The sequence below is a fragment of the Pan paniscus genome, chromosome 3, assembly GCF_029289425.2.
Source record: "Pan paniscus chromosome 3, NHGRI_mPanPan1-v2.0_pri, whole genome shotgun sequence".
NCBI classification, from domain to species: domain Eukaryota; kingdom Metazoa; phylum Chordata; class Mammalia; order Primates; family Hominidae; genus Pan; species Pan paniscus.
This window is the reverse complement of record NC_073252.2, coordinates 162618904-162628461: the sequence shown is the minus strand read 5'-3', so window position 1 is coordinate 162628461 and position 9558 is coordinate 162618904.

Genomic DNA, 9558 nt, shown 5'->3' with positions numbered 1-9558 from the left:
CTAGGCTGGTCTCAAACTCCCAGGATCAGGTGATCCTCCCACCTTGGCATCCCAAAATGCTGGGATTACAGGAATGAGTCATAGAACCTGCCCAAAAATATCTTTCAGCATTTGGAGAGAAACTTCATGCCTCTCCCTGAGCTTCCTCTTCTTCTGAGTGTACATCTCTAGTTTCCTCAGGAAGTCTTTATGTGACAATGGTATATTTATTTATCCTTTGCCATTCCGAGGGCGTCCTAGTTTGTTCCTGGACCTTTTTATATGTAATGTCAAACATCAGAAAACAAGGCTTTTGCCTTAGATATGAATTCTGTCAGGACCACTGTGAATATTTGTTGCCATAATATATGCGTGTCAGTGTATGCTGCAAATGCACTTGTTAGTAGTTAATCTTTTAATAGAGCCAAGTACTCGTTTTTATTCCCACTGATTTCACTAACAAGTAAATGACTCTGTTTTTTTCTGACAAGAGGCATTGATGTAGTTGATTTTTAGAAAGATCATCATTTCTTTCTGATTAAAAAAAGCACATGTGGTAAATGGTCAAATATTATGTTGGTGCAAAAGTAATTGCTGTTTTTGTCATTTTTTTTTTTAAATATAAAAATAATGGCAAAAACCACAAGTACTTTTGCACAAACCTAATATTAAAGAAATGTTGACTTAGAATATGAACTTTTCTGTAATCTCTCTCCTCCTCACATATGAATGTAAATAATAGGTAAATAATTTATAGATTCCCCCTACCTCCCACATATTTATATGTAGTAGTGCACACTTTGAAGTCTGATTGTCTTAAATTCTGACTCTGCCACTCATTAGCCAATGCAGTTTTCTCATTTTTTAAAGTGATTATGATGTACCTACCTGATCAAGATGTTGTGACTATTCAGTGAGATAACATTTAAATGCTCCATACACATGGCATAATATTAAGTCTTCACTTAAAGTAGCCATTTTTATGTCTCTGTAATACATATTATATATCAATTTTAGTGACATGGGCATCACACAGAATTTTATTTTTACTTAATAATATATGCCTTGAAGCTCTTTTCATATTATAGAAATGTAATTGTTAATTTCAATTACATTTTTTAATGGCTGCACAATATAGCAGGTAGTATTGTAATATTATATAAATGTGTCTAGGTTTATTTAAATAATGCTTATCTGATAAATGTTAAGTGTAGCCTCAGTGGTATGCCGGAAGTTGTTTGTACCCCCTCATAAGAGATGATTGTCATACCTCCTCACACGTTCAGATGACGTCACACGAGTAGCTTGAGATCAGCTAGTAGTAGTATTATTTACACTATGGAAATTGGCAAATGCTAGATCAGGAGTTTAGGACATACTACCCCAAAGTACAGCATCTTAGCATATTTAATATTTTAAGCTGATGGAATTTGAGAAACAGCATGCGCAGGAATTTATAATCTTTTCCTGAAGCAGGTTGTAAGACTCCTCATGAAAGGTGCCCTCCCTATACCCAAAGAAAAGGAATATCCTTATCTTTGAAGACACAGGAACACCAAGGGGAATCTGAATAAACAGATCGGCTGTTTTCACACTTAGGACTTTTTTGTCTGTTGCGTTTCTCCATGACTCTACTCTTCACCAAACCAAGCATAAAAATACTCAGGTTTAACTGCCTCTTTGGGTCTTCTTTGTCTAATGAAGGCTCCTGTACAACAGAAAATGTAGTATTAAATAAATTTCGGTGCTTTCCTTTTGTTATTTTGTCTTTTGTTATATGGGCCTCCCCTAATGAAACTAAGATGGGTAGAAGGAAAAGATGTTTCCTTCCCTACAATCACCACCCTCACATACATCATTTTCCAGCACATGGTTAATGAAAAAATTACTATTTTTTTAATAGATAGTACTTTTAGCCTTTGTTTTTTATTTTTTATTTTTTTCTAGAGATGGTGTCTTGTTATGTTGCTCAGGCTGGTGTTGAACTCTAGGTTTCAAGTGATCCTCCTACTTCACCCTCCCAAAGTATTGGAATTACAGGCATGAGCAGCCACAGCCAGACTAAAAATTTATTTTATAGAATGCTTTTTCTGTGTCTGTTGAGATGATCATATCGTTATTGTCCTTCATTCTGTTGATGTGATGTATCACATTTATGGATTTGTGTATATTGAACCATTCTTGCATTCCTGGTATAAATCCCACCTGCTTGTGGTGCATTATCTTTTTGATGTGCTGTTGGATTTGGTTTCCTAGCATTTTCTTAAGGATTTTTGCATCTTTTTTTAATTTAAGGATTTTTGCATCTATCTGATTTTGCATCAGGAATATTGATCTGTAGTTTTCTTTTTTTGTTGTTGTGCCCATGTCTGGTTTTGGTATCAGGGTAAAGTTGACCTCATACTATATGTTAGGGAGAATTGTCTCCTTTTCAGTCTTTTTGGAATAGTTTCAAGAGGATTAGTATTAGTTCTTTGAATGAAAAAAATTATTCATGACACTTGTTGAAGGCAGTAAGAAAGACTTTATTCAAGGAGAGACTATTGAGATAGGTGTGTACAGAGCTCTTCTGGGGTCTTGCAGTGGGGTGAAAGATTGAGCTCAACCATTAATACAACAGGAAAAAGTGAGAATTTATAATCAAAGAGCTGGGTAGGATTCAGTGGGTGGAAACTAAGCAAGAACATCAAGGGTAAGGGGGGATTCTGGGTAAACCAACTTAACAGGATTGTTGCTGAAGACAGGCCTGGGTGATCAGACATCACCTGGGGGCTGGTGGAGGATAAGAAACCTAATTCGGTGTGTAGAGTGATCAGATATTGAAGGTGGGAAGTTCTGGTTAAACTGACTGATGAGAATTTCTGCTAAAACTGGACAATGAAGAGGCCAACACTGCAGGGTCACTCTCTGGGTTGCCTTAGACTGACCCGGCTTTCACCCTTGTTCTTACCTGCAGTTCTCAAGTGTAACTGCAGAATGCACTGGGAGTGCAACATCCTGAGATAAGGAGGAGGTGACTGGAAGAGCCCAGGCTCTGTTCCAGGCCCTCCAGAGCAAGCTGTCCTTTAATGCATTAGCCTAGTATGTCAAGAGACCCTGGAATGTAAAACCCAGGGTGGGTGGCTTTGCAGAGTTTCAGCTGTGGTGGAAGTGGGGTAGGCACAAACAAGACTCCATCTACCCAAGGGAGATTTCCACAGCCTTGGAGGACTCATAGCCTTCTGCATTTCCTTGCTGCCTACCTGTAAGTAATATAGCCACTTCATGTAACTGTGGTGTGCGTGGGTGTTCTGTTTTACTGGACTCAGACAGGTTGGCAACCAGTGCACCATGAACCTGCTTCACAAACACGGAAGCCCCCAAATCAGGGCCTAGTAAAAAAGAGCTCAGAAGAGCGTGAATGGAGTTTGGCCCAGGAGAGACTCTTTGTCAACACCATTGTGTAGTTTCCTTTTTTTGATTTGGACATATAATTATTGTTCTGAAACATTTAAGTTTGCACATTAGTGAGGGTATTTCCAAAGCAATATCCTCAAAGTAAAAAGAAGAAACAAAACAACAGAAAACCCACATAAAACTTGATTCGCTCCCTACAGTAATTCTTTCCTTCCCCTCTACTGGTAGTGAACCAGAAAGTGAAGCAGAGTAGTTTGACTTCTGTGTAGGGTGTCTTTCCCTTCACCTGCTAGATCTCACCAATGCTGGTCCTCGTTTCAAGGAATTATGGTGACTTATCATTAATATTGTCACTGCTTTCAATTAATATAACATCCTGTGTGCACAAAAAAGCTTGATTGAAATCTTTTGGCTTTAGAAATAACTATCAGATGGTCACTGGGGGTGAAGAGATGCTTTTCCAGATATATCTTCTTCCAGTTTTTTTTTTTTTTTTTTTGAAGTAGATGGATCACAGAGAAGGTGAAAGGAGATGTAAATTTGACCCCTAACTAGATTCCATCCCTATTCTCATTACAATGAGAAAGTTTTTGTCACATCACAAAAAAACCTTTTTTTTACTTATTCTCTGAACAAGAAGCGGGCTTGTAAAACGCAGATTAGTTTTTAAAGGTACATAGAGATATACAATAGAGAAGATCTATCAAGGAAACATCAGGAGGGCCCATAAAAGGTGAACACAGAAGAAAGTAAGCTAATCCTCTGTGTTCATTGCTGTTATTCCTCCCATTCTCTCACCCCCATCCAGGAAGGTATTGTAAAAGCAGTATAGAGCTGAATGAGAAACAAATGGCTAGTTTGTGCTGAAAGGTTTTGTGCTATTCATACTTGCCCTACTTATTGTGAAAAAACCCGGATAATTTATTTGACAGTTTTAGATAGGGTTGTCGCTTGGTGGTAAAAAGAAGGAAGAAGAAAAAACCCAGAATCTAGGCTCTGGTCTGAAGGGTAAGGGGACCAGACATTGAAACCTCATTTGCACACCACAGCTGCAACAGTACAATTGATTTAGCTACAATCTAAAGTGCACAGCAGCAGTCTTAATATGAAAATAGTTATATATTTTGTTTATAGTGAAATTTCAAACAAAAATTCCAAATTTTAGAGAACAAAAATGTCGAAGTGACCGTGTGTACACAACGTATTCTTCTAGGTAAATATTAGAGCAACCAGTGTGATTTTTACTCTCATAAAGCAGAAACCACAGACTGCTAAAAATTTATGATTTTTGTTTCTAATTGTTTTATAATATGAATAATGTATGTTTTATATAATATGAATAAAATAATATGTTTTATGATATGAATAAAATAATGCATTTGCTCTGGGCTGGCAAATGTTGATAAAAGGAAATTGCTAGAAAGTTTAAAGAAATTGGAAAATTTATAAACATTAAATTGTATTTATCTTTAGGGAATGCTAATCAGGACTTGACTACATATCAAATTTTTGGGAAAAAAAGGTGGACCTAAAATGCTACTTACAAATAATTTGAAGAAAGCTTGAATATAAATGAAGTACCTTTCTTTCCCCTTGTAAATTTTCCTTTGGGTTCCAGTCCATGAGGTCTCATCCTCATGACCCTTTATGAAGCTGAGTGACCTCCAACAAAACTTAGGCAAGATTAACATTTAATTAAGCAAGAGGGGATTCACAGAGAATATTTATAGAGCTTAGGACTGGAGTTTTCTATCTGAAGTTACATATTATCATTTATCTTCATATAAATAAGTGTAAAAGTGTTCATTTGTCCATCAACCCAACGATTGGCTATAGCTGGTTTGGGTGGGGCCATCTAATAACTTGCCAGGTAGACTTGGGGATAAAGGCAATTCTTATAAAATCAAAGATTCCTTCCCTTCCATTAAAAAAAAAAAAAGCGTGATACCCAAAATAATTGTAGAAAGCCAAATCAAATCAACTGATTTCATTCAATGTTACTAAGTTTTCCATCATCAGCCTGTGACAGTGAAAATTCCTGAATGTTCTCAGCGGTCTTATATTTTAGAATGGTTACCTCATGTAATTCGTATGTACTTCTTTTAAAAAGGGGCTGCTTCATCTGGTTTCTCGCTAATGTGCATTGTAGGTACTTTTTTTTTCTTCTAAATCCCTTTGGCGTAGTTTTCTCTGACTCTGAGGCACACTTATTTTTAATATGAATAACAGTCCGTATTCATGATGACAAAAAAACTGTTGGGAAGGCATGAAAACCCCCAAAAGTAAACATACCTGTGGCCATCTCCTGTGGAATGATCACAGCTTCCATAAAAACACATTCCTAGGGTTTAGCCTGGGAAGTTTGCAAACTAGTTAAAAAGGCACATTGTCCCGTTCTCTTCCTGTCATGTAATCTACAATATAGCTGTCTAAAAGGCACTGAGCACCCTAGTCCTTGGAACAGGATGGAATTGTCTTCTTCTAAATAAAGTGCAGCTCTATGTCAACTCTTCTGACTGGTTTTCTTGCCCACTGAACAGAATTGAATGTGGTTGAGATTAATACTTGTGCTCGGGTCTGTTGCCTGCATGGTTCATTTCCACATGCTTTTCAGCTGTTTTTGTATTTCCCGTTCTTAGTAGTAATATTACTTAATAAAAGGTAAAGTAAAAGCTTTATTCACTGCTCACAATGTCTGGGAATCGGAAAAGGAGTTCAAATTCTTTGACATTTTGAATTATCCTCAGAAGTCCTTTTGTGTATTTACTACACATAAAAATGGGTAAAGGCATATTTGGAAGAACATTTGTTCAATATTGGAATGAAGAAACAGTTTCAAAGAAGAAAAAGCAATCATGAATTGGAGAATTAAAATGGTAACACAAACAAAATTACCTTGGAGACAAAATTTAAACAATGGGGCATAGAAAAACTATCAAGATATTTTATAGGATGGTTACTGCTAATGGCTGCCATTTACTGATTTTTTTTTTCTTATGGGCCAGTCACTGTGCTTTATATACACTATAGCTTTTAAACTTCCCAAAAGTGATGTTAGGAGTAGGAGCTGGTTGTGAATTAAGACCATTACATTTCCCATGATGAAACAAAGATGGGCTGAGAGATGTTGAATAACTTGTCCATGGTCTTAAAGACAGTAACAAAGCTAGGATTGTCTCAAGATGCTTAACCACATACTATACTGTTGATCTCCTTTGATGATTGTCTTATAAAATATCAGAGGAAAAAAGGTTATAAATAGCTTTATTAGTTCAAATGAGATTTTATTATCACATTTGGCAAGGTTTTCGTACCTTATGAATGCAGAGGAAACTTTTGATTTTCAATTTTTGGATTTCAGAATTATGATAAGGGATATGAACCTGAACTTAGTCTTTAAAATGCAGTATTAAAAAATGGTCTTGAGAATGTTACCATTTTGGAAAGGAACATGCTTTCCCAGAAAGACAAAAGCAGTCTCTGAAGCCCCGTGTGCAACCTCATATTTGGAAAAGTAGTCCCTTTTACACAAGAAGTGTTTTATATCTGTAGTTCATCATCTATAGAAGTCTTTCCCTGATAGAAAATAAAGCTGTTAAATGCATCAGGTTATTTCTTATTTTCTCACTTTTTGAGGGGACAGTTTGAGGTTTCATATATATTAATCAGTATATCATCTTCTGGAATCCATTTTAACTCTACTCTAGAGCCAATTCTGCCTCAAAAACAGTATTTCTTCTTCTGAAACATTCAGCTTAATTTAAATTTAAATTGGGAAATTTTACCTTATCCCTTTAGTTACTTGTACTAGATTTGGTATATCACTAATGAAACTCCTCTCCCCAAACCTAACTCAAACAGATTTACTCATACACTGGAGAAATAGCAGAGAAAAACTGAGAGGTCTTTTAGTACATTTTATGGAGCCTGTACAAATATTGGGAAATAGCAGATTTTTAACTTTTTTTCATGAATGTGCACTGAATTCATGTAAGAATTGTTGCTATATAGGTTTCAAGTATGAACCATGTTCTTTATGAGCTTGAAGCACAATATGAGATGATATATGCAGTGGTTACCTGATATTAGGCATCTATCATGAGACAGAATAAAGTGACTGGAAAGTGATTAGCTCTACTAGAACACACTGGAGCCAAGCACGGTGGCTCACGCTTGTAATCCCAGCACTTTGGGAGGCTGAGGCGAGCAGATCACTTAAGGTCAGGAGTTCAAGACCAGCCTGGCCAACATGGCAAAACCCTGTCTCTACTAAAAATACAAAAATTAGCCGGATGTGGTGGCGTGCTTCTGTAATCCCAGTTACTTGACAGACTGAGGCAGAATTGCTTGAACCCAAGAGGCAGAGGCTGCAGTGAGCTGAGATCACACCACTGCACTCCAGCCTGGGCAGCAGAGTAAGACCGTCTCAAAACAAAAAGCAAAAAACAAAAAACAAAAACACTGGAAACCAGGAATTATGGTTTGTTTGTATATTGCTTATGGACAAAACTCTTCCTGGTTGATGTTTATATGTGTTCATTTACATTTTATTGAATAAATAAAAATAATGTTTATATTATTTTATTTATTTATTTCTTAGAGACAGGGTCTTGCTCTGTTGCCCAGGATATAGTTCAAATGGCATGAATATAGCTCACTGCAGCCTCGAACTCCTGGGCTCAAGCAATCATTTCCCTTTGGCCTCCCAAAGTATTGGGATTATAGGTGGGAGACACTCTACTCAGCCAATAGAAGTTTTTAAAGTACCAAACCAGAAAATATTTTGGCAATTGACATACAGGTTAAGTTACATGTATGTATGTATCATCTATTATTTTATGATTAATATCTTTTAAAAATTATGTTTTTATTTAATAAAAATTACTACACAGCCAAATAAAATATAGAGAATATTTTAATTTTTTACTTTTTCCCAAAAGGCATCATATATAAATAATATCAAGTGTTCTCCCTTCACTGAACCATAACACAATTCCACATCACATATAAGATATTTTCCTGGTTGGGCGCGGTGGCTCACGCCTGTAATCCCAGCACTCTGGGAGGCCGAGGCGGGCAGATCAAAAGGTCAGGAGATCGAGACCATCCTGGCTAACATGGTGAAACCCCGTCTCTACTAAAAATATAAGAAATTAGCCGGGCGTGGTGGCGGGCGCCTGTAGTCCCAGCTACTCAGGAGGCTGAGCCAGGAGAATGGCATGAACCCGGGAGACAGAGGTTGCAGTGAGCCGAGATTGCGCCACTGCACTCCAGCCTGGGCGACAGAGCGAGACTCCGTCTCAAAAAAAAAAAAAAAAAAAAAAAAAAGATGTTTTCCTGTCTGTCACTTTAAGGCCTTGCAAAATGAAATAGTAAAATGACAGTATGGTTTAGCATGTAGTAGCCTGAAATGGTAGGTAAAATAGTTAATCCTGGACTTATTAGAAATGATTAATTTGTTGATATTAGAAAAATTTTTAATTTATCTGTATCTCAAAGTCATTATAAAAAATGTCTTTGGAATTACTTGGTAATTGCGGTGCATAATAGTAACAGCCACATTTTAATAGCTCTTTCCTTTATGTTACTGAAAACTCAGGCTGGGTGCAGTGGCTCACGCCTGTAATCCCAGAACTCTGGGAGGCCGAGGCAGGTGGATCCCTTGAGGTCAGGAGTTTGAGACCTGCCTGGTCAACATGGTGAAGCCCCCATCTCTACTAAAAATAAAACAGTAGCTAGTGTGGAGGCACGTGTCTATAATCCCAACTACTTGGGAGGCTGAGGCAGGAGAATTGCTTGAACCCAGAAGGCAGAGATTGGAGCAAGCCAAGATCACACTACTGCACTCCAGCCTAGGCAACAGAATGAGACTCTGTCTCAAAAAAAATAAAAAAAAAACCACAAATGGTTACAAGCTGAGCCGAGCTATATGTAGCTCAGTTTAAGACCTAATTGCATGTGTGGTTTCATCTGTTATGTCTGAATGCTATGCTATTATTTTCATTAACTGTGCGACATTTTATTCCAGGGGTTGTTGATTTTAGTTATTTGGGTATCATTTATCAAACTTAACTTTACAACCTTTTATTTTTGTTCATACATTTGTACAAATCTACTTTAAAATGAAAATTTTTCATATTAAAAGAGAGCACAATGGTTTATTTGGTAAATCATCAAAGCCTG